The 24,031-nt window shown below is 43.5% G+C and overlaps 1 protein-coding gene and 1 long non-coding RNA gene across 5 annotated transcripts in view; both read left to right on the top strand.

Moving 5' to 3' along the window:
• GNG12 (G protein subunit gamma 12) overlaps positions 1-24,031 on the top strand; it is a 138,076-nt gene that overhangs the window by 79,606 nt on the left and 34,439 nt on the right. The window lies entirely within an intron of this gene.
• The window catches only part of LOC132659276 (uncharacterized), a 652,410-nt gene continuing 632,485 nt past the window's right edge, over positions 4,107-24,031 (top strand). Inside the window, exons 1-3 of the long non-coding RNA XR_009599503.1 lie at positions 4,107-5,306; positions 5,684-5,801; positions 6,931-19,630. This is a non-coding gene — a long non-coding RNA (uncharacterized LOC132659276). The remainder of the gene's footprint in view (positions 5,307-5,683; positions 5,802-6,930; positions 19,631-24,031) is intronic.

Here is a 24,031-nt window from a genome sequence, read left to right as displayed (position 1 = left end):
TGGCGAGGGGGATAAAAACATACTCACTTGAGAAGAACCGGGGAGGTCGAGTGAGCAGGACCAGGAAGAAGAAGCCGAGGTGGAGTGGGTGGGGGGAGCCCAGGGTGACTCCCGAATGTCTGGTTGGGCAGCTGGTGACATTGCTCCCCAAGCAGGAGACCACAGCTGTGGGCGTCAGGGGGCGATGAGTAAAGTGGTGGGGGTGGGCGATGAGTGCAGGTGGCATCGGAGCTTAGTGTGGACTGGGAGTGGGGTTGGAAAGAGCTTAAAGTCAGTGCTCCCGGGGTCCTGCTAGGAGGCTACACTTGATTCTCCTAAGAATCTGTGCAGGAAGCTGGTGGGGAGAAAACGAGGCGAGAATGTGCAGTGAGTCACATGGTAGGAGGGGCACGGGGCAGGGCACATCCGTTCTCATAGGTGACCAGGAAGCGGGCTGCACGGCAGGGACTGGAGGAGAGCCGGGCCAGGCCCGGGAGGGATGGGGTGTGCTGGTGATGCCTGGGCCCTGTCCATGCGAGAGACGTGGTACCCTGCTCTTAACCTGGCAGAGGGCTTAGATGCACTGCCGCTTCTGTGTGCTGCCCGGCCTGCTGGGGCAAGTGTTCTCACGTGAAGAAGCACAGACACCCCCGGGCAAGGAGACACCCAAGGAGAGGGGGTCCGTGCAGCCCCGGAAGCAGCTCCCTGCTCTCCCCGCTCAGGCCAGTGCTCTTTTTACCAGTTACAAATCCCTGCAGAGAATCTTGATTCACCCTGCCCAAGCACTTTAGTAAGTGCTGGGATTACAGAGCTAGGGAGAATAATCCCATTTGGGAGGCAGAGAAAGGCAAAAAAAGAAAAGAAAAAAAAATGCAGTGTGAAGATAGAAGTGAAGATAGAAACAGAGAATTAGGGACTGTGGGGCTTTGGACTGCTCAGAGGGTGGGGCCAAGACTGGACCCGAGCAAGCCTCTGGGGGCTGCCCAGGTCCCTACCTCAGTTGTGGCTCCCTCTACCCACCAGCACACCATGCATTATGATGTAAATGAGCACCAGAGATAGCAGTGGTCAGGGATCATCTCTTCAGTATAGAACATGAGCTAAAGCTTGGAGATATTTGAAAACAGGAGCTTTAAAAATGAAGCAAAAACATTCTTACAGTGTATTTGTCAGACACCCACCATGTACTCAGCCTTGGTCCAGGGGCTGGGCATCAAAGGGGAGTAAGATGAGGTCTTGCCTTCGTGGAGTTGAGTAGGGAAGACAAGAGCCCCATGAGCTTGCTTCTGTAGTCCAAGGTCAGTGCTGGGGTGGTGCTGTAGGAGGCTGAAGGGAGGCTACCAGCTCAGCCAGGGAGTCACCAGGGAAAGTTGCTGGAAGCTGTGATCCCAATCAGGTTTGTTCAACCTTTGCCTGCTTTGGGTTTTTTGTAAGGACACATGGATCTAAACTGGTGGCGGCTGCTGCTGCTGCTGCTGCTGCTGCTGCTGCTGCTGCTGCTGCTGCTGCTGCTGCTGCTGCTGCTGCTGCTGCTGCTGCTGCTAAGTCGCTTCAGTCGTGTCTGACTCTGTGTGACCCCATAGATGGCAGCCCACCATGCTTCCCCGTCCCTGGGATTCTCCAGGCAAGAACACTGGAGTGGGTTGCCATTTCCTTCTCCAGTGCATGAAAGTGAAAAGTGAAAGTGAAGTCACTCAGTCATGTCCAACTCTTCACGACCCTGTGGACTGCAACCTATCAGGCTCCTCTGTTCATGGGATTTTCCAGGCAAAAGTACTGGAGTGGGGTGCCATTGCCTACTCTGATATAAATTGGCACTTAGACATTAAGTTGGAGAAGGCAATGGCACCCCACTCCAGTACTCTTGCCTGGAAAATCCCATGGACGGAGGACCCTGGTGTGCTGCAGTCCATGGAGTCGCAAAGAGTCTGAGCAGCTGAGCGACTTCACTTTCACTTTTCACTTTCATGCATTGGAGAAGGAAATGGCAACCCACTCCAGTGTTCTTGCCTGGAGAATCCCAGGGACGGGGGAGCCTGGTGGGCTGCCATCTCTGGGGTGGCACAGAGTTGGATACGACTGAAGCGACTTAGCAGCAGCAGCAGACATTAAGTGTCTGGCACATAGTAAACATGCAGTGGCTGATAGCTAATATTTGCAGCTCAGATTAGCTCAGGGATGAGCTGAGAACAGAGGATGTTGCTAAAATAATACCTTAGTCAACTGTCAGGTGCATCAAAGGTAAAAAAGTTAAAGTACTAAATCATTTAAAACAAGACTAGCAAATTGTTTTCAATTTGTGTGTCACCTATGGTTGATTGGAGCCAGGTGTTGAAAGGGGATGTTAATTAATGCCTGGGCCCAATAAGAAAAGAGCATGTGATCCATTCGTGATGTCTGCCATGGGTGCAGTGGGGGAGGGGTAGCAGGCAGGCCAACATTTGCCATCCTCGGATTAGAATGATAGATCAAATAATTGGGATCTGGCAACATAAAACCTATTAATCCCACCCCTACGCACTTGGCATTTTTCAGAGACGAAAGTGTTCTGTTCGTATGTGAATTTTTTTAAAGTACACCATCATACTTTCAAAGTTGTCTATTGGAATTCCAGTTTTTTCAGCCCAGTCTCCTATGCTCCTTAGACAGCTGCCCTCTTGCCACTGATCAGAGCTGGAAGCAGAGCCACATCCTGAAACTCCAAGGAAATATAAATATAGGATAATTTATTCCTACAGTGATTAAGTTGTATTTCTCCCGGTGGCAGGAGAGGAGAGGAACATATGTTAGATTCTCCTTAAGTGCTGATGTAGGGAAAGGGCTGCTAACGAGAACATCCTGTTATTCAGAGCTTCCCATTAAAGGGTCAGCACATTCAATCAAGGATGAGCCAGGCGCAGAGGAGCGGAGAAGAGACCACAATTCCTTGTGTCTTGGTAATAACTTGCTGAAAGACAGATGTGGTACAAATGCCCTGGTACTTGTCACGCTTCACGGTCATTAACCTGACATCTCTGTTGGGCTGCGTTAAATGCTAGTTTGGGTTAGAAGGCAACCGTGAATGCTAAAAGGTGGGGAGAAGCACATTTAGTACATGAATTTACTAGCATGTGCAGTTTGCTCTCAACCTGTTTGCCTGTTGTTTGGGCTTGGCTCTTCTGGAGTGTCCAGAGAAGAACCCTTTCCCACCATTCTCGCTTTTCATGCTGGAGTATCGATTAGATGTATCTTTGCAGGATGCTGTTGAATGAGAACAAGGGCCAAGGTATGGCTGTTTTGGTTTTAAGTGTCCAGGGAATATTGTAGGGAGCAGTGCGACCTCAGGCATTGGGTGAGCGTATTTTGGGGGAAGTGCATGTACTTTTGTACTCATGGTCCTAAACACAGCAACCCTGACCTGCTGGAAGGCCCCATCGTGGACTGTGCTGCCTGAGAGCACATTTATATTGATACAAAAACTTAAATGGCCATTCTTGGAGACTGATTCTTACTACAAATATTTTTTTGAAAGTGGATAGATTGTGAGTGCATGTATAAGAGTGTGTGTGTGTGTCAGTCATTGGGTAAGTTCAGGTGGCCCAAGTAATAAAGTAGTAAAAAACTATTGAAAAGCTATTTTAATATACAAGCAAAAACAAAAGTGTATGCATCTTTTTTTGAAGTGAAAGTCACTCAGTTGTGTCCAACTGTTTGCCACCCCATGGACTATACATACAGTCCATGAAATTCTCCAGGCCAGGATACTGGAGTGGGCAGCCATTCCCTACTCCAGGGGATCTTCCCAACCCAGGGATTGAACCCAGGTCTCCTACATTGCAGGTGGATTCTTTACCAGGTGAGCCACCAGGGAAGCCCAAGAACATTGGAGTGGGTATCCTATCCCTTCTCCAGGGGAGCTTCCCAACCCAGGAATCAGACCAGGGTCTCCTGCAATGCAGGCAGATTCTTTACCAACTGAGCTATCAGGGAAGCCTTTTTTATTTTTTTAATGACGAGCAAAAAATATTTCTTTTCCTCTTAATGTTATTTTAAAAGTGTCAAACATGTTACCTGATGCTACATAAAGTGTCATATTATGAAATATATGTAATCAGGGCAGGGAGGGTGGGTGGGAATCTACACAAGGCCCTGATGCTGTAACTGAAATGAATCATTAAACTGAAAGAACTGAAGTTTCAAGCACATGTACTTGCCAGTCTGATGTAAGTCTGAGACAAATTATATGGCTCAATAAGAAGGTATATAAATATGTGTAGGATATTCTGAGAAACAAGTGGGCCTAGAAACCTAACCCCAAGTTATAAGACTGTTTCTATGGGAAAATATGCTCCCTAAGTGCCTTCTTTGAAAGCCAACTTTTGAAACCCTGCCGATTTATAAGTTGGGGGTTAACGATATAAAGCAGTCACCTACTGATGCGTAGAATTCTCAGCCCGAGTCCGTCATCAAGCATTTATTGAGTAACCGCTGGGTGGATTACACTCTGATAAGCATGGCAGGGTGAAACAAAGGAAATAAAGGAGCGTTTCTGCCCTCAAGAAGCTTGTACCTAGCCGGAGAGGAAAAGCATGCCTGCAGAGCAACCTGAGAGCATTCCCAGTGCCTGAGCTACAAAGCAGGGGTCCTGCAGGCCACAGCGTGAAGGAGGGATGTGAGGCCTTGTGGTTAATCAGGAAAATGTGGGGCCCCACCGGCCGAGCCTGTCCCTATTTGTTTGTTATCCCCATAGGCACACTGAAGACTTTCCCATTCTGCCCCCGAGAGCCTCACAGAAGCGTGAAGGCATGGCTGCAGGGAATGTCACATGGTCCTAGGATGCTGAGCCATTCAGAGCCACAGCTGGCATGTGGTGTTACCTTATTAGGAAAGGTTCGGGCTTCTTCCCTTTTTCCTTTCTTTCTGTCTTGCTTTCTTCCTTCCTTTCATCTCTCTCTCTCTCTCTCTCTCAGGTAGGTAGACTCTTGGCAACCTGGGCAGGGATGTACCTCATGTACCCAGAGTTCCAGCTCTTCAGCACACCCGGGTGAATCAGAGTCTTTCTGAGATTTGGAGCCTGACTTTGTGCGTTTGGGGTGTTATTTTCTCAGAGACTCTACAAATGAGACAAGCGGTGGCTCAGTAGCAGCAGGCAGGCCCCTTGCCTTACTTATGAGACTGAGCTTTGGCTTTTCATTTAGCCCCAGCCTGGAGGTCACCAAAAGGGAGAAGGGACATCAGGAGGGAGGCAAATTGACTGTAAAATTCCTGAGTCTGGGGCTGTGTTCCATCCCCCTGGGAATGCTGACAGCCTGCAGAGAAGGGGGCTGTGGCCCAGGCTGGCCTGCCAGGTAAGGCATCCAGATCAACCACTGTGTCCTGATGGGAAATGCCTAAAAATAGACCGTTTGCTCGCTTCTGTACATTGCCTCCGAGAAATGCTTCCCAGAGGCTGGATCAGCAAATAATTGTGCCCAAGCCTTCCTTATGGTTCTGTTCTTTAGCTTTGAGAGGCAGAGTCCTTGTTACTCTTGATGCTGTGGGGCAAGTCGGTGGGGGTGGTGACATTCCTATCCAAAAGGTTTAAATAATAATAGTAATGTAGCAGCAAATATTTGTTGAGTGTTTGCTGCATTCCAGGAACTGGAAGCATTTCATGTGATTTACCTCATTCAGTTCTCCTTATAGCCCTTAACAGAGTTTTTGCATTATTATCTCCATTTTGCAGATGAGAAAATTGAGGCTTAGGGAGGTCACATAACCAAACTTTCCAGAGCTTCGCTGCTAGTAAATGACAAAGCTGGGACGCAAACCCAGATCTGTCTGGCTCCACATTTAATTACCAGGTATTTCTTCCCCTCAGAAAACTTTTTATTTACAGTTTCCTACAAATCTTGCTCCTACTTCTCCTGCATTATTTGGGAAGGAGGAGAACTTATTCTCCCAGGGCAGTAAGAAGAGGGAGAGGCCTTGGAAAAATAAGTCAGGGATGAATTTATTTTGAAAAAGGAGGGTTTGTGAGGGAAGCGTTGAGCTGGCCAGCTGAAAGGGAGAGGTTGTTCTGGACTCCGCATGTGTTACGGAAGAATGCGTGGAAACGAGTGGGAGAAACAGAAAGTAAACCAGACAGGGCAGGATCCAATGGAAGGAAATGTGATAGTCAGCAGAGAAAGGGGAGCCCTGCCTTCAAAAGCAGCGTGTTAATGATTAGTGCTCTGCGAACGTTGCAGGCCTCACGTGCCCTCCACGGTATGCAGAACTCCCCTGTATGGGGGAGAGTTGCTCTCCAAAAAACAAAGCCATGAGATTTAATTCTGAGTTTCTGCAGGGACTGGATGAAATCACCACTGGAAAAACAAGAATGGCAGCACATGTTAATTATTTCAGGAACTCTTAGAGGGTGCAAATAAAACACCAGCCATCCCAAGGAGAGACGGGGCCCTTCCTCTACCCTCTCTCCTTGCTCCCCAGACCCCCATCAGCATCCCATCCCCTTCCTGCTGCCTCAGTTGAAGATACCACATCTCTTGTGTTTCTCTGGGGCGGGGGCGGGTGGGGGGGAGGGCGGGGCCTAAAGGAGAATTTTGTAAAGCAAACTGCATCTTCCCAGAAGCCTATGGTATCCCCTCTGGCCTTCTCTGACCTTCACGTGGGATCGATCTTTGATTGGCAACGTGCCTCCTCATACTACTTTCTCTGCCTCCAGCGTCTGAAAAGTTAGGGATTTCTTTATGGACCTTTAACCCAACTCCTAAATACCCAGGACATATCCCCTCTAGAAGCACCGTTTTGCAAAGCAGAAGAGTTCCATGAAAAGTGAACCATAGTTCACTTTGCAAGTTTTCTCTCCTTTTTCCCCTCCCTAAAAGAAAGGTTCTTTATCCCTCCCCTCCCTCTCTACGCCAGCCCCCGCCCCAGGCCGACTCACAGTCTGGTTTTAATATAGCAAGTTCTGTAATTATTTGTCTTTTGCAGATTAAGAGACTGAAACATTGCAGTTACTCTCCTGGGTTCCCACTTGGCCGCAGTGACTAGAACTGTGCCCCGCCATCCTTGTCCTCGTGGCCAGCAGCCTCAAGTCCCACAGTATCTCTGCCTTGGCACAGGGAGCCGACATTGTTTGCATAGCGTACATTCCTGGACAATTGAACTATCCAATTTAACCTTCAGAGCTTCCCCATCGGTTTGTGGGTGTTTGTTCCGGGGAGAGGGGGAGAGATGGTGACTTTCATGGTTCACACATGATGCTACCCACACACACCCCAAATTCCAAACCTCTATTCTCTGGAGATTAGAGATGCAAATTGCATCTGTAAAATTCACAAGTGAAGTCAAACATTTGCTTCAGTCATTTTATCTGGAAGCACATAGCATTAATACTTGCTTCCTTATAATACTCCCCAACCACACCCATTATGTCCCATTCTGTGAAAGCGTTTTAGAAATAGCCCAATTTCATGTGAAATTAATCTTCATTAATAAAGATGCTATAATAAGATAGCAATCTTGAAATACATTCTGGTTATGATTGGTACCTAATCAAGGAAACTTTAAAACTGTTATCTCCAAAACCAAATCTTGCATCACCCAACATTCAGAAGAGTCTTTATTCTTTTAAAAGTGGCATTTTTGCAGTTTTGTGTACATGAAGTTTGCATCCAGAAATGACACTAGGAAAGGTATGAGTAAGATGAAATTCACCAGTTTTTCTTCCACTTATTTTGGGCGAATTTTAGTCCCCTCCCCCAAAATAAAGCTTTTAAACTATGTTTTTTGCTTTAGGAATATTCAGCTGCCTTTTGCTTTCAAACTGGAATTTAAGCCTTCTCCATTCTTATCACCTTCCTTTGATCTCCTTTCACCTTTCCTGGATTCTAAGAGAAGAAATGTTTTAGAGCCTTGAAATCAAAATAAAACTGCAACCTCCCTGAATTATTTACCAGTACTCACTTGGGTTTAACCGTGATCATCTGCACATAATTTAAAAATCAAAACACCAACTGGAGGATTTAAGCCAAACCCCCTATTTTTAGAACTGTATTTAAAAAAAAATGGCAGATTTTATTTTCGGCCAAACAGCCACGGAGGAGGCTCCTGGGCATTCTTCCATCCCTCAGGGCAGAGCTGGGCTGACCACCTCCCTGCCTCACCCGGACAGCTGCCTGCCTCCCTGCTGAAGCCTTCCCCAGCCCTAGCTGCTTCCCAGCCTCCAACAGACTGGTTACTGCAAGCAAGGATGTTGCAGTACTTTAATTTAAAAGAAAGAAAGAAAAAAGCATTTTGTAACTTCCTTTTTAGTTCTAGTGGATTTGTGTGCTCCTTGAGCTTGGGGGTGAAGTAAGACTTTTGTGTGTGTTTCTTTTTCTTTAGATTAAGAATGGAGAAGAAGTTTCCTTATGTATTCTTACAATTATGCCTTTGTCAGCAGGTAGTTTACAGGGGAGTCAATTTTTAAAAAAGAAGAGGGTTCTAGCCTTTAATTATCCCAGTTGGTATTCAGCTTTAGAAAGCCCGTGTACCTGCTGAGTATGTTAATTTAACCACTTTATAGTATCTTAGGGGCTTCCCTGGTGGCTCAGACAGTAAAGATTCTTAACTCAGCCAGTCTCCCACCCAAACCACCTCCTCTAAGAATTCAGAGGAGTCTGGAGATACATGAGAGCTTTGTACTTGCATATCTTTCTTTCTTTTTCTCGGCACTTTGGGCTTTAATTAAAATCTTTACTTCCATTTTTTTGTTGTTGTTTTCGTTTGGTTTGGTTTTTATGTTTTTGTACTTCATGCAACTTTTTTTTTTCTATCCAAACTGAAGATGTTATTGCATATCTTAGCAGATGCAGCAGGCATTAACAGAAATTCTTATTTGTCTGCACCCCTGTGGAATATGAGGGCCAGGTTCAGTTTAGTTCAGTCGCTCAGTCGCTCTTTGTGACCCCATAGACTGCAGCACACCAGGCCTCCCTGTCCATCACCAACTCCCGGAGCCTGCTCAAACTCATGTCCACTGAGTTGGTGATGCCATCCAACCATCTCATCCTCTGTCGTCCCTTTTTCTCCCTGCCTTCAGTCTTTGCCAGCATCAGGATCTTTTCCAGTGAGTCAGTTCTTCACTGGAGCTTCAGCTTTACCATACGTCCTTCCAATGTATATTCAGGACTGATTTCCTTTAGGATCGACTGGTTTGATCTCCTTGCTGTCCAACGGACTCCCAAGAGTCTTCTCCAACCCCACAGTTCAAAAGCGTCAATTCTTTAGCGCTCAGCTTTCTTTTTGGTCCAACTCTCACATCTATACATGACTACTGGGAAAACTATAGCTTTGACTATATGGACCTCTGTCGGTAAAGAAGTGTCTCTGCTTTTTAACATGCTGTCTAAGTTTGTCAACCATTTTTTTTTCAAGGGGCAACCGTCTTTTAACTTTCATGGCTGCAGTCACTGTCCACAGTGATTTTGGAGACCAAAAAAATAAAGTCTGTCACTGTTTCCATTGTTTCCACATCTATTTGCCATGAAGTGATGGGACCAGATGCCATGATCTTCATGTTTTGAATGTTGAGTTTTAAGCCAGCTTTACACCTTTTCACAGCTCTTTCACCTTCATCAAGAGGCTCTTTAGTTCCTCTTCACTTTCTGCCATAAGGGTGGTATCATCTGCATATCTGAATTTATTGATATTTCTCCCGGCAATCTTGATTCCAGCTTGTGCTTCTTCCAGCCCAGCATTTCTCATGATGTACTCTGCATAGAAGTTGAATAAGCAGGGTGACAGTATACAGCCTTGACGTACTCCTTTCCCAATTTGGAACCAGTCTGTTGTTCCATGTCCAGTTCTAACTGTTCCTTCTTGACCTGCATACAGATTTCTCAGGAGGCAGGTAAAGTGGTCTGGTATTCCCATCTCTTTAAAAATTTTTCACAGTTTCTTGTGATCCACACAGTCAAAGGCTTTAGCATAATCAATGAAGAAGAAGTAGATGTGTTTCTGGAATTCTCTTGCATTTTCTATGATCCAACAGATGTTGGCTATTTGATCTCTGGTTCCTCTGCCTTATCTAAACCCAGCTTGAACATCTGGAAGTTCTTGGTTCACATACTGTTGAAGCTTAGCTTGGAGAATTTTAAGAATTACTTTGCTAGTGTGTGAGATGAGTGCAATTGTGCAGTAATTTGAACATTTTTGGCATTGCCTTTCTTTGGAATCAAAACTGACCTTTTCCAGTCCTGTGGCCACTGCTGAGTTTTCCGAATTTGCTGGCATGTTGAGTACAGCACTTTCACAGCATCATCTTTTAGGATTTGAAATAGCTCAGCTGGAATTCCATCCCCTCCAGTAGCTTTGTTCATAGTGATGCTTCCTAAGGCCCACTTGACTTCACACTCCAGGATGTCTGGCTCTAGGTGAGTGATCACACCATCGTGATTATCTGGGTCATGAAGATCTTTTTTGTATAGTTCTTCTATGTATTCATGCCACCTCTGCTTCTGTTAGGTCCGTATCGTTTCTGTCCTTTATTGTGCCCATCTTTGCGTGACATGTTCCCTTGTTATGTCTAATTTTCTTGAAGAGATCTCTAGTCTTTCCCACTCTGTTGTTTTCCTCTACTACTTTGCATTGATCACTGAGGAAGGATTTCTTATCTCTCCTTGCTATTCTTTGGAACTCTGCATTCAGATGGGTGTATCTTTCCTTTTCTACCTTGCCTTTCATTTCTCTTCTTTTCTCAGCTATTTGTAATGCCTCCTCAGGCAACCATTTTGCCTTTTTGCATTTCTTTTTCTTGAGAATGGTTTTGATCCCTGTCTCCTGTACAATGTCACGAACCTCTGTCCATAGTTCATTAGGCACTCTGTCTATCAGATCTAATCCCTTGAATCTGTTTGTCTCTTCCACTGTATAATCGTAATGGATTTGATTTAGGTCATATCTGAATGGTCTAGTGGTTTTCTTTCTCTCTAGTGGTTTCTACTTTCTTCAATTTAAGTCTGAATTTTGCAATAAGGAATTTATGATCTGAGCCACAGTCAGCTCCTGGTCTTGTTTTTGCTGACTATATAGAGCTTCTCCATCTTTGGCTGCAAAGAATATAATCAGTCTGATTTCGGTGTTGACCATCTGGTGATGTCCATGTGTGCAGTTGTCTCTTGTGTTGTTGGAAGAGGGTGTTTGCTATTATCAGTGCGTTCTCTGTTAGCTTTTTTTCTGATTCATTTTGTACTCGAAGACCAAACTTGCCTGTTACTCCAGGTATCTTCTGACTTCCTACTTTTGTATTCCAGTCCCCTATGAGGAAAAGGACATCTTTTTTTAGTGTTAGTTCTACAAGGTCTTGTAGGTCTTCATAGAGTGATTCAACTTCAGCTTCTTTGGCATTAATAATAAGAGGAGAGGAAATTGAAATTCAAAGATGAAGCTGTATGTCGAAAGTGATAAAATTCATGTGCAGGAGAACCAGAACCCAGGACACATAGGCCCGTTTCTGTCCTCTCTCCCCTGCCAGGCCATCCAGTCTCCATGGGAGGAACTGAGGCCCAGAAGAGTGAAATGCCTTCTCCTCATCATAACTCATTCATATCCATTCTAGGACTAACGCCTAGGACTTTATTCCCAATGTATTCTTTGATGCAGCAATTCAGATCAAAAACCAGCCCCACAGCTGGTATTTGTGGTGGGCTTGCACTGTTGGCCACTGTGAAAACTTATTCAGGTACATCTTCCATTGATACTATATCCGCTACCCCTGGCTGTTTGTCATCTGTGCTCACATAAAAGAGATTTATCTTTTTATTTCCCAAACATGTAAATCAACAATCTACAAATGCTAAATCATTCCTCAGCACAACTTAAGAGGACAGGTGCCATTATTATTCTCATCTTACAGATGAGGAAAGAGGCACAAAGAAAACAAGTGACTCACCCTCGCTTACACAGCTACCAGGTGGCAGAGCTGATCAAGCCCCAACCGCCTGACTGCTCATCTGTGAATGTAGCTACTGCTCCCTGCTGTTGTATTAAACGGGATCCCATATTCCTTTATTTTATTTATTTATTTATTTTAACTTGAATCTTTTTATTTTGTTTTGGGGTATAGCCAATTAACCATGCAATCTGCGTCTCTTCAAGTGAAACGTTACAAGGACCAGAGAGCATGAAGCTGGAGCGGCCTCAGTTCACATCTCGGGTCTACCCCTTACTAGGTGTGCAATTTGTTGTGAATGATTGAACCTCTCCAGGCCTCACTTTTCCATCTGTAACAAGGGACTAATGCACATCTTGTAGGGTCATAGCAAGGGAATTGAGGGGCTTCCTTGGCGGCTCAGATGTTAAAGAATCCGCCTGCAGTGCAGAAAACCCAGGTTTGATCCCTGGGTTAGGAAGAACCCCTGGAGAAGGGAATGGCTGCCCACTCCAGTATTCTTGCCTGGAGAATTCCATGGACAGAGGAGCCTGGTAGGCTACAGTCCATAGGGTCACAAAGAGTCTAATACTACTGCCACTAGCAAGGAAATGAGACAGAGAAGCTGCTCATTGAGTAGTGGTTACGCATTTGTGATGCTGGAACTTCACCTTGCTGATCCATTTCCATAAAACTGCACTAAGTTACGTGAGCTCTCTCAGCAGACCGCAGATTGGCACCTCTTCCCACAAACGTTCTATTTTTTTTTAATTTATTTGCTTTCTTCGGGCCTTAGTTGCAGCATCTTCCATTGTGGTGTGGGCTTCTCTAGTTGTGACTCATGGGTTTAGTTGCTCCAAAGCATGTGGGATCTCAGTTCCCTGACCAAGAGTTGATCCCCTGTCCCCTGCATTGCATGGCTGATTCCCAGCCACTGAACCACCTGGGAACCCCCCCTTGAATGTTCTTCACACATCTGAAAATCAATTATTTAGAGAGGTACTGGGGAGGATGTGGGGCACAGTGAAGAAACACTACAGGTAACCCTGAGAACTTCAGCTGGGACTCTAGACTTGCATACAGTGGTTGGCAGTTCCAAAACCCTGCTTAACCTGAACCCATCTTGCTTAGAAGGCAGCTAACGGACTAGCGTTAAAGAGTAAAAGTTTGTAGTCAATTCCTGTATATCAGGTCCCAGTACCGCAGTGTATTAGATCCAGTCTACTTGTTTTTCCATGCCTGAGTTCCTCCTCATATCAAATGCCAATGGTCACAGTTCCCCCATGGGATTAGTGTGAAGATTAAATGGGGTAGTCCTTGTGCAGCACTTAGCACAGTGCCTGCTGCTTAGTTAAGAACCCAGTCGGCTCCAGGAGTTGGTGATGGACAAGGAAGCCTGGCGTGCTGCAGTCCATGGGGTCGCAAAGAATTGGACATGACTGAGCAACTGAACTGAAACTGTTCAGATTATTATTCCTATTACTATCCTTCAAGCAAAGACCTTTGAGGATGTTCAGCTCTCTCCCTCTCCCTACCTGCCTCCTTTCCTTCCTTCCTCCCACCCAAACATACACTAACACACCCAAAGTGGCTTCTTACATTATTACAGTACTAACTGTTATCAGTAATCACAGATAAATACCAGTTTTTTTCCATCTTGATGTATTTCCAGCCTTTGAGTTTGAGCAAGCTCTGGCAGTTGGTGATGGACTGAGAAGCCTGGCATGCTGCAGTCCTTGGGATTGCAGAGTCAGACACGACTGAGCAACTGAACTGAACTGATATTTCCAGAAAATTATTTAGCACCTCACTGATGTTCCCACATCTCTTAGGAACCAAAACGTTTGAAAAAAGCTGGGTGACTGGCCTGCTTCCTATCTTATTAGCTCCTGTTTCCTAAAGCAGTCGTCCCTAGTGTTCAGATGGTAAAGCGTCTGCCTGCAATGCGGGAGACTTGGGTTCACTCCCTGGGTCCAGAATATCCCCTGGAGAAGGGAATGGCAACCCACTCCAGTATTCTTGCTTGGAAAATTCCATGGATGGAGGAACCTGGCGGGCCCCAATCCATGGGATCACAGAGTCGGGACATGACCAAGTATGTTTTTTAAAACAACAAACTTAGTTTATCAATAAATACAAATATGAAATTATTCTTTAAGCAGGACAGCAGCCTTTATTCATTGCTCTTTGAGTTTTCTGAGGTTTAAACAATAGATGTCATACATTAAATAGGATTTTGGTGGTGGTGGTTTTTTTTCTTTTTTCCTCCGTGATGGGGTCAAAAAGCAAATCCAGACATAGACAGATGTGAGGAGACCTAAATGTCTTCTTTCCCCAGGGCCTTACTTTGCAATGCCCTTATATCCGTAGGCATTCCGGCCTGTTACCCTGCTTATCTAGTTTTTCCAGTAGTCATGTATGGATATAAGAGTTAGACTATAAAGAAAGCTGAGCCCCGAAGAATTGATGCTTTTGAACTGTGGGGTTGGAGAAGACTCTTGAGAGTCCCTTGGACTGCAAGGAGATCCAGCTAGTCAATCCTAAAGGAAATCAGTCCTGAGTATTCATTGGAAGGACTGATGCTGGAGCTCCAATACTTTGGTCACCTGATGTGAAGAACTGACTCATTGGAAAAGACCCTGATGCTAGGAAAGATTGAATGCGGGAGGAGAAGGGGATGACAGAGGATGAGATGGTTGGATGGCATCACTGACTCTATGGACATGAGTTTAAGTAAGCTCCAGGAGTTGATGATGGACAGGGAGGCCTGACGTGCTGCAGTCCATGGGGTCACAAAGAGTCAGATACCACTGAGCGACTGAGCTGAACTGCACCCTCTTTATCTAATCCAACTGTTATCTAGGTTTCATTCTCATTCTGTTGCCTTAGGCCTTGTTAGCAGCAAATTAAAGATTTTAAAATTTAAAAAAAAAAATTTTTTTTAATAAAAAATAAAAAGTGAAAAAAAAAGAAAAAATACTTCCATCTGCTATATAGAAACATTTGTACATAGGTACAGTTTTATGGTTTGTTAACAAAGATGTGTTGCATTTTGTGCTGTTTAGCTGTGGTTTGACATTGTTTTGCCAACCTAGCTGACATTGTCAGGAAGAACCTTGCTTCTCCTTCAGGTACTTAGTACAATACATACTAAATCTTGATGCTACAAATCCAGGATTCAATTACTAGACAGCATTTTGTTTTCACCCAGCTTCCTCCACTCCTTCCCTACTTCAGATTCCAGAAAGTAGCTTCAGTGGTAACACTCTGCGCAGAGACAGTATTGTTAGGGAATCCTAGGTGGCTGTGAATTTTGCACTAAGGAATCTGAGCATTGTTCTTTCTAATTAATAAATATACAGCTTGTATCTTACTCTTCCAATATAAATATGTATGAAACACCAGTATTGTTGCATACCACCATCAAGAGTGTTTATCATATCTATATATCACGTGTCATGTTTAATATTTTTCTTTAAATCTGTTTTTAAACTAACTCACTTTTTAGTCTTTTCTCAAACGATTTCATCAGTAAAACCACTGGTGTGATGTATAATTCTTTTTTTTTCTAACAAACATTAAAGTAAATACTAGCCATTATTATTAAAGAATGGGTGTCTGTGTACCACCAAAAATTATGGCAAGTCACGAAGAGTAGAAAATAGCACTCTTTAATGTAGAGAACAGCCAAAATGGTATAATTTGCTAGTAATTTTCATTGTAACAACTTTATAATAAATACTTTTTTCTCAGGTAGTATGTGTCCCTTTTTACACACTGCTGCACCATTGTTCTTCAGTTTCTTTGGACTCTACCTACCATTTAAGGGTCTAAAGTGTATTCCTCTTTTGAGATAAGAATCAATCTTATCTCTTAGAGTAATTGTGAGAATGAAAGCTCTGAGTACAGTGCCTGGCACAAAGTTAGGGCTGTTAGTTCCTCTCTGGTCTGTGTGGGTGTTTTCTTCGCAGCTGACTTTATCAAATCCTAGGCATCAAAAGATTTCTGAATTCATTGAGTATAGAATATACTGGTTTGCCTCCAGTAGACGTCCAACACATTATTTATCAAATGATTAAGAAGGTGGTTGTAGAATAGTCAGGAAAATAAACAGAAATGCGTCATGAGGATAAGACATTTCTTGATGTTGGCTTATTAATGCATATTATTGTAGATGAGTCTTAGTGACTGTCCCGTGCTGTGCTTAGTCGCTCAGTCATGTCCAGCTTTCTACGACCTCATGGACTGTAGCCCTCGAGGCTCCTCTGTTCATGGGGATTCTCCAGGCAAGAATACTGGAGTGGGTTACCATGCCCTCCTCCAGGGGATCTTCCCGTCCCAGGGATTGAACCCTGGTCTTCCATATTGCAGGTGGATTCTTTACCAGCTGAGCTACCTTGGACTATCTTTATTCAAGTCATCTCTGAAAAGGGGTTGGAGAATCTGTCTCTGGCCAGTTCCCCTTCATTCATGCCACCCCCAAGTGGAGAAGGAAAAAGAACTGAAATTCAGTCTCAGGACTTTGAGGGTTTTGATTCCTGAACTGTCATTGGTCTCATCACTGCCTGAAAGAGCAGAGCAGTTTTCCTAAACGTTTTCCCCATCATCGCAAACTCAGATTCTGAAGGGCCAGTCCAGGGCAGCATAGTCGTGGGTGAGGCTGGGCTCTACCCTGAGGTCTGCAGCCATGTTGGAACGTGCTGTCTCTGAAAAAAAATCAGAAATCTGGATTGTATGTGAAAACTCCCAATATCTAGATATTGGCTCTGTTGCTGGTTTTGTTTTTAAATAATCCTTTGTGGGCCAAATTAAACAGGTCTGCTGCCAGCTCCAGCCCTCCAGATGCTAGTATGAGCCTTCTGACTTAGATTTTGCTTCCTTGATTGATAGCAGAATTTGTCCATAGATAAACAGTATTTTTTTTTTTTCAGCAATTTATTCCCAGGTCAAACAAGCTAGTTTAATTATTACGAACTCTTGAGAAAGCTGGCGTCAAAGAATGATTTGTAACTTTGGTGGTCGGTTTCTGTGGGGGAATCCCAGCTCCTTCCAAAACATGAGAATAAACCCTAAAACCTAGACTCCAATCTTTTCCCTCTTTGCAAACAAAGGAAGCAGATGCCAGGCTTAACTGGCAGGTAACCAGTTAACAGCACAGGTAACCTGGTAGGAACTTCCGTTAGAATATGGTGAACTCTCTTCCAGGGTCAGTGCCTTTTTGTAGGGCAATAAGGAACAGCTTGGAAAGAAGGTCCATGTTGGCTGTGCCTGTTAGTGACCTTACACGAGAAGGTAGTGGCCTTGAAGTCCAGGTGTGCAGTCAGTTAGAATAGCCAGGAACTCTTGACTTGTTTGTTCTTTCAGAAGGCCAGAGAAGCTTTAAAAAGAAAACCAAAAAACAAACAAACAAAAAAAAAGCATAAGGAATGCTTTTTCAGTTCTTAGCACTAATCTTCAACCTAAGAAGTATTTCTCTGTCTCCTTTCCCCAGTGTGTATTTTATAAAAATGAACTGAGGTCCAAATTAGATAATAAACTATTTGATTAATACAGGACCAACTTATCCAAGTTGAAGCAGAAACAAACAGTGGGAAGACGTATTTGGGGAGATGATTCATTTTATTTTATTCTTTTTAAGAACTAGTGGATAAAAGTATAAAACAGACAATTCCGTATTTATTTATCCATATTCATGAAGTACCTGTTCGGTTATCTATGTGATGGTCTTGTGAATGAATCCATGATCTTTCTTTACTCTGGATTATTGAGTTGTCATTGTTTAGTTGCCAAGTTGTGTCTGACTCTTTGTGGCCCCATGGACTATAGCATCATATGCTTGTCAGCCATCAATATGTTTTCTTTGGAGAAATATCTATTAAGGTCTTCTGCCCATTTTTTATTGGGTTGTTTTTTTTTATATTAACCTGTGAGCTCTTTGTATGTTTTGGAAATTAATTCCTTATTGGTTGCATTGTTGGCATATATTTTCTCCGATTCTGTGGGTTGTCTTTTTGTCTGTTTGATTTCTTTCATCAGAGTCTTATATTTCCAGAGTACAGATTTTTTTGCCTCCTTTAGGTAGGTTTATTCCTAAATATTTTGTTCTTTTTGATATCATAGTGAATGGGGTTTTTCCTTAATTTCTCTCTCTGACATTTTGTTGTTAGTTTATAAAAGTGCAACAGATTTATGTACATTAATTTTATATCCAGCAACTTTACCAAATTCATTCATGAGCTCTACTAGTTTTCTGGTAGCATCTTTAGGATTTTCTGTGTAAAGCATTGTCATCTCTGTCCAGTGACAGTTTTACTTCTTTTCCAATTTGGATTGCTTTTCTTTATTTCTTTCTTCTTCTTTTTTTTTTTTTTTCTGATTGCTGTAGCTAGAACTTCCAAAATTATGTTGAATAAAAGTGGTGAGAATGGGATTCCTTGTCTTGTTCCTGATCTTACAGGAAAAGCTTTCATTTTTTCACCATTGAATATGATGTTAGGTGTGGGTTTGTTATATATGTTATTTTATATATATGTGGGGGGGGGGTATATGTCAAGATATTTTTACTCTGCCCACTTTCTGCAGAGTTTTTTTTTTTTTTACCATAAATGGATGTTGAATTTCATGAAAAGCTTTTTCTACGTCTATTGAGATGATCATATGATTTTCATTCTTCAGTTTGTTAATGTGGTGTAGCATATTGATTTGCAGATACTAAAAAATTCTTGTATTCCTGGAATAAATCCCACTTGATCATGCATTATGTTGGAGTCAGTTAACATTTTTAATTTACTGTTGGAGTCAGTTTGCAAATATTTTGCTGAGGATTTTTACACCTATATTCATCAGTGATGTTGGCTGTAATTATCTTGTTTTGTGATCCTTTTTCTGGTTTTGGTATCAGAGTGCTGGTGGCCTCATAGTATGAGTTCAGCAGTGTCCCTTACTCTGTAATTTTTTGGAGTAGTTTCAGAAGGATAGGTATTAGCTCTTCTCTAAATATTTGGTAGAATTCATCTGCGAAGCCATCTGGTCCTGGACTTTTTGTTTGTGTTTTAAATTATTGATTCAATTTCAGTACTGGTAATTGGTTTGTTTATACTTTCTGTTTATTTGATATATTCTTAATTATTCTTCTTGCTCAAGCAATAGCAAGTGTATTCATAGTCCTAGTAGCAAATAAATTAATCTTCCCATGTTCTGACTGCTCAGTTTATTTACATAGACAGCTGACCCTTGAACAACATGGGTTTAAACCACACTGGTCACTTCTACATGGATTTTTTTTTTCACAGTAGCATATGATCGCAGTTGTGCAGGGCAGAGACCTGCTGATCCAAGGTCACTGAAGAAGTAGACTTGCTGGGGGGACAGAGGCCTGTGGGCCTTGCTGCAACCAGACTGGGCTATCCCTTAGCTCTCTTTAGACTGTGTGCCCTACCACGAGACCACCCAGTCATTTGGCACCTCCCCTGAGACACCTGATCGCTGAGAACCTGCCTTTCAGAACCTGCCCAGCTGAGTCCTAGGCTGATGGCCGGGTCCTCACTGGGTGGTGCCCAGCCCGAGCACACAGCAGGCCAGCTGGTTGTAGTCCTTTCAGGCACCTCCCATGACTACTTCCTCCTGCCTGAGGACTGTCTCTAGGCCTGAGGAGAGCTGGCTGTGTGATCAGAGAATGGCCTTTGGAGTGTGGCACACCTGGAACCCCTTCTTTTTAATAAGGGAGAAAAAGACCAATGTGATCATTATTAGAGAAATGCAAATCAAAACCACAATGAGGTACCACTTCACACCAGTCAGAATGGCTGCGATCCAAAAATCTGCAAGCAATAAATGCTGGAGAGGGTGTGGAGAAAGGGAACCCTCCTACACTGTTGGTGGGAATGCAAACTAGTACAGCCACTATGGAGAACAGTGTGGAGATTCCTTAAAAAATTGCAAATAGAACTACCTTATGACCCAGCAATCCCACTTCTGGGCATACACACCGAGGAAACCAGAATTGAAAGAGACACATGTACCCCAATGTTCATCGCAGCACTGTTTATAATAGCCAGGACATGGAAACAACCTAGATGTCCATCAGCAGATGAATGGCTAAGAAAGCTGTGGTACATACACACAATGGAGTATTACTCAGCCGTTAAAAAGAATTCATTTGAATCAGTTCTGATGAGATGGATGAAACTGGAGCCGATTATACAGAGTGAAGTAAGCCAGAAAGAAAAACACCAATACAGTATACTAACACATATATATGGAATTTAGGAAGAGGGCAATGACGACCCTGTATGCAAGACAGGGAAAGAGACACAGATGTGTATAACGGACTTTTGGACTCAGAGGGAGAGGGAGAGGGTGGGATGATTTGGGAGAATGACATTCTAACATGTATACTATCATGTGAATTGAATCGCCAGTCTATGTCTGACGCAGGATGCAGCATGCTTGGGGCTGGTGCGTGGGGATGACCCAGAAAGATGTTATGGGGAGGGAGGTGGGAGGGGGGTTCATGTTTGGGAATGCATGTAAGAATTAAAGATTTTAAAATTTAAAAAAAAAAAAAAAAAGACCAATGTGAGTGAGAACTTGAAGGGAGACAGGACTTGCAGGATGGTTAATACTGGTCCAGCCACAGGGCAGCCAGGGATTCAGAATTCCCGACCCCCCAGTCACCACCAAGTCTATTTCAGGAGTTCCTGCTACTTCTTCAGGAACTGCTAGAATAATTCCTGTGATCTCCTCACAGAACATCAGGACTCCACTAACTAGCCACAGGCCCACCCAACAAAGTCGCTAAGTTACCCAGACACACACTGCCATTTTCTTGGCTTTCTTATCTCACTTGTGAGACCCAAATCCTGGATCAACGCCTGCCTCACCAGTCAGTGCCCAAGAGACTGCAGACAGTCTCCATACACTTTCTGTGCAACATTTCCTTGTCTATGGAATAGTTATGATATTATACACTTGGTAGGGTTGGTGCAAGGGCTCGAGATAAAGTAAAAACAGAAGCTGGTACATAAAACACAGGTAATGGTATTTAGAGAATCGATATTATATCACGCAGTCATTCATTCAATATGTACACACCAGGTCCTGTTCTAGGAGTTGGGCAGACAGCATTGAAAAAGACAACTTGTCCTCATGAAGCTCAGATTCTGGCAGCAAAAGCAGACCAGACACACCTAGTCTACAATGTCATGAAGTGACCCACATTCAGAAGAAAATCGAAGCGTGGGATAAAAGGAAAGTGACAGGTAGGATAGGGTGGTGGCTGTTTCAAGGAATGCCTGCCTGAAAAGGTGATATGAGCAGAAACCTAAAAAAAAAAAAAGGGCAAAGCATTACCCATGCACATACCTAAGAGAAGAGCATTCCAGGCTAGGAGAACAGCAAATGTTAAGGCCCTGAGGCAGGAGCCATCTGACATGTTTATGAAAAAGCAAGTAGGCCTTAAGGATTGGGAGAGAATAGTGGAATAGTGGCCAGGGGCCAGATCTAGGATCTCATAAACTATACTAAAATCCTGGAATTACTCCAGGAATGATGAAAACCACCAGAGGGTTTTGAGCAGAAAAAAACAGTGTGATCAGATTAAATCTAGAAAGCGTCACTGCAGCTGCTGATTATAAAATAAACTGTAGGGCAGCAAAAAAGAAATAGGACAGGACAATGAAAAAGCTGTCTCAGGCATCTAGGAGAGTAAGAGGGTAGCCTGGACGATGCTGGGAGCGGGGAGGTGAATAAGAAGCCACTGGGCTCAAGATGTTTTTCTGTGGATGGAGCCAGCAGAGCTTTCTCTGGGAGTAACTGCTGGCTATGAGAAGAGGAAAGGAGTCAAAGATGCTCCAGGTATTTGGGGCCTGAGTATTTGGGTGAATGATATTGCCATTTCAGAGGCAGCGAACACTGAGAAAGGATGGGTTTGGGCATGTGAGGGTACCTAAATCCAGGCGTTGCTTTATACATGTTAAGTTTGAGGTGCATCATAGATAACCAAGTGTAAATATTGAGCAGGGAGGTGTATATTAGAAGCCAGAGGTCCGGGAGACATTGAAGCTGGCCATAAATAGAAGGAGCTCTCAGGATCACGAGAAATTCTTGACAGAGACCAAAGCTCTGTGAGGACAGAGACCAAAGCTCTGTGAGGACAGAGACTGTGTCTGTTTCATTGACCTCAGTGTGCCCAGCACAAGCATTCAGTATGTGTGTGATGAGTAAATTAATCTGTGGCCATTAAACTGTTGCATGATTAATATCAGTTCAGTTCCATCACTCAGTTGTGTCTGACTCTTTGCGACCCCATGAACTGCAGCACACCAGGCCTCCCTGTCCAACACCAACTCCCAGAGTCTACCCAAACCCATGTCCATTGAGTTGGTGATGCCATCCAACCATCTCATTCTCTTTCGTCCCCTTCTCCTCCTGCCTTCAATCTTTCCCAGCATCAGGGTCTTTTCAAATGAGTCAGCTCTTCGCATCAGGTGGCCAAATTATTGAAGTTTCAGCTTCAGCATCAGTCCTTCCAGTGAATACCCAGGGCTGATCTCCTTTGGGATGGACTGGTTGGATCTCCTCGCAGTCCAAGGGACTCTCAAGAGTCTTCTCCACCACCACAGTTTAAAAGCATCACTCCTTCAGCACTCAGCTTTCTTTATAATCCAACTCTCACATCCATACATAACTACTGGAAAAACCATAGCCTTGACTAGACAAACCTTCATTAACAAAGTAATGTCTCTGCCTTTTAATATGCTGTTTAGGTTGGTCATATCTTTCCTTCCAAGGAGTAAGTGTCTTTTAATTTCATGGCTGCAATCACCATCTGCAGGGATTTTGGAGCCCAGAAAAATAAAGTCTGACACTGTTTCAACTGTTTCCCCATCTATTTCCCATGAAGTGATGGGACCAGATGCCATGATCTTCGTTTTCTGAATGTGGAGCTTTAAGCCTACTTTTTCACTCTCCTCTTTCACTTTCATCAAGAGGCTTTATAGCTCCTCTTCACTTTCTGCCATAAGGGTGGTGTCATCTGCATATCTGAGGTGATTGATATTTCTCCCAGAAATCTTGATTCCAGCTTGTGCTTCCTCCAGCCCAGCATTTCTCATGATGTACTCTGCATGAAAGTTAAATAAGCAAGTTGACAATATACAGCCTTGACGTACTCCTTTTCCTATTTGGAACCAGTCTGTTGTTCCATGTCCAGTTCTAACTGTTGCTTCCTGACCTCCATACAGGTTTCTCACGCAAAACAAAAGTACTAACGGAAAGTTTGCTTTATTATTCCAGACCAAAAATAGAAAGTGTGTCGTTTCTTAAGAAGTAATTTTATATATTCAAAGCTTGACACTGAAAGGAATCTTTGAGGACAATTTAATGGAAAAGTTCAGAATTGTGGAGGCGGGGATGGTAAGGGAGGTAGATGGTTTATTGCCAAGGGTAGGAGAGTGTTGAGGGACCGCCCAGTGACAGTAAACTGAATGAATCAGATCTTGCCCATCAATGCACTACTCTTATTCAAGTATATCAAGCAGTTGCAGTTAGTAAAATAAGAGAGAGTGACGTGTTCTCCTAAACAATAACTCCAATGACCAAGTGTCTTTGCAAGGGAGAAAGTTTAGTGAGTGAGTGTACTTTAGAAGAAGTCTTTGGGAAACTCAGATCTAATCCAAGCCTTTTGTTTTACTGATACAGAAAGGAAAGGGGAGTGGGATTAGTGACTTGCATAAGTGACACAGCTAATTAATGACTGGATGGACCCCTCGGTCTCCTTAACGTGAGCCTGAAACTCTGTTCTGACTCTCAGCACCAAGTTTCTTCAGACCAGTAATTGAGGTATCGCCTTAGAACTCATTTATTTTTGACCGTGGAATTATTTTAGTGATTTATTTTGCAGGTAATTTAATATGAGAATTATAATTAGACTTTGCTGTAGCTAATTTCAAAATCCATTTACAATTCCCTAAACATTTTAGCATTTTGGCAATGCTAAAGAATAAGTAGTCCAGGAAAGGTCGCTGAAAGTAAAATGTTTAATTTGCAGGAGATAATTTACCAAGTAAGTAATTCTCATGTCGAAAAATTAAAACTTGATTTGAGTTGCAAACATCATTTTAAGGAAGCTGAGAAGCCCATGGAAACCTTCACGACAGGACGCATCTGAATATCCACAAT

This window comes from Ovis aries, chromosome 1, assembly GCF_016772045.2.
Source record: "Ovis aries strain OAR_USU_Benz2616 breed Rambouillet chromosome 1, ARS-UI_Ramb_v3.0, whole genome shotgun sequence".
Classification (NCBI taxonomy): domain Eukaryota; kingdom Metazoa; phylum Chordata; class Mammalia; order Artiodactyla; family Bovidae; genus Ovis; species Ovis aries.
This window is presented reverse-complemented; position numbering and strand designations above follow the sequence as displayed.